Raw genomic sequence first — 1,914 nt, 5'->3', positions numbered from 1 at the left:
ACTCTGGGAGCTGGATTTGAGAGATGAAAAGGCAGCAACCTAGAAATGAAACTAGGTGGAGAAAAAAAATCCTGCAAAAATTCTTCCCTCTTTAATCAAAGGTAAATGAAAAGGGCAGCTTTACAGCACGGAGAAGCTCTTGGTGACAGCTGCCAACCATCACAGAAAAATCAGTCTGGCTATTCCCTCCTACAAACACAAAATGAAGGAGCCAGACGTTGACCCCCATGTATCCCCAATGAAGTGCCCTAATATCCTCTTCCCCACTGGGGTGGTGTCAAAGAAGACTGGACAGAAAGTCAAGCATTCAATCAACAATCTCTGGGATGGGGCGGGAAGAGACCAAGTGGACTCAGGACTTATACCATCTGTGCTGAGACAGACAAAATAATGTCTCCCAGAAATGTCCACAGCCGAGTCCCTAGAACCCATTAATATGTTGCATTATTAAACACTGAAATGGAATTGAGGTTGTGAGTAACCTTGAAGTCGTTACTTTCGTTTTTCCTGCAGCTTTTTTTTTTTTTTAAATCAAGTCAATGCTTTTGTTATCAGTTACAAGCTTTATAGAAAGAGGTATGGAGGACAGGCTGGGGCTGTTAAAAAAAAAACTATGTTTCTGCACATTGTTCTATTTACATGCAGCTCTGGGGATGCCCCCACTTCAGGCACAGCAGCTGCACTTGTCTGAAGTCTCTTTGCAGATGCAGCCCTGGGAGCATTTTGCACAGCCTACCAGGCAGCAAGAGCAGCAGCTTTTCTTGCAGGAGGTGCATTTGAACTCTTTGCATTTGCAGGAGCAGTGCAGGAACAGGATCCATCTGTGGCACAGGAGCAGTTGGGGTCCATGAGGATTGGAGGCGGCAGCTGAAGAGTGATGAGAAACCGAAGTTGGAGTGCTAGGAAAAGACATGATCTTTTCTTGCCACTTTTAAGACAGACAAGAGTTTCCTGGATCATCTTGTTAGATCTATTGGAGTGACCTGTGTAGTGGATACCTGTTCTACCTATGACCTTGAAGTACCAACCCCTAGATACGTAGTGGGTACCTGTTCCTTCTAGAACCTTGAAGTACCAGCCCCTGGGGCGTGGCCTTGGGGCTACCCTTAAGACCTGAGAGGCACATATGCTGGCCTCTTCTGTCCCTCGTGTGCTTGGATGGTGTGGACTGACTCAGGTGGCAGGAGCAGCGTGGGACAGGACCTCAGCCTTCCAGGACTCTGTTATGATTTGCCTATTCTGTTTAGTGAGTTGTCTTCTCCAGTTTATATCCTAATAAACTCTTTGTACCCCTTAAGCAGACTCCCTTGGATTTCTCACTATAGACCTGAGCTCTCAAAACCTGTGAGAGGCATGCAAAAGAATGGGTAAAATTGTGACACATCGTTTCTGTCTTTAACATTGGAGAAAGGGACCATGAGTCAAGGAATGCAGGGGCCTCTAAATCTTAGAATAGCCCCTAGCATTCAGGTACAAGGAAAACAAGACATCAGGCTTACCTTTGTGAGGAATAAAATTCTGCCACCAACTCAATGTGAGCAGGGAATGTATTCCTCCTAAGAGCTTCCAGAAAGGAATTTAGCCAGAAAACACCCGGATTTTAGGTACACAGACTTGTACCAGACTTCTGGCCTGAAAAATTTGAGAGGACCTAAGTGTTTACTATTGTAAACTAGGACAATCTTTTGTTCATTTGTTGAGCAACAATAGGAAATGAAGCTGTATTGCCCTGTCTACATTTTTCTAATTAAAATTTTTAAAAATTTTATTTAAAATGCTTTTTTTCATTCACTGTATTTTGATTATATTCTTTTTCTTCCCCCAACTACTCCCAGAACCTACCCACTTTCATACCCACCCAATTTAATCTTCTTTCTCTCTGTGTACACTTACTTTTAAAAGAGGCCATATCAG

At 43.5% G+C, this 1,914-nt stretch overlaps 1 pseudogene; it reads right to left on the bottom strand.

Annotated features, from left to right (window-relative positions):
* Nucleotides 1–664: 664 nt before the first annotated feature.
* On the bottom strand, nt 665–849 carry LOC131899560 (metallothionein-2-like; annotated as a pseudogene).
* Nucleotides 850–1,914: the final 1,065 nt, after the last annotated feature.

The sequence above is a fragment of the Peromyscus eremicus genome, chromosome X (genome assembly GCF_949786415.1).
Source record: "Peromyscus eremicus chromosome X, PerEre_H2_v1, whole genome shotgun sequence".
Classification (NCBI taxonomy): Eukaryota; Metazoa; Chordata; class Mammalia; order Rodentia; family Cricetidae; genus Peromyscus; species Peromyscus eremicus.
The sequence above is the reverse complement of the archived record's forward strand: the minus strand, read 5'-3'. Positions and strand labels throughout refer to the sequence as shown.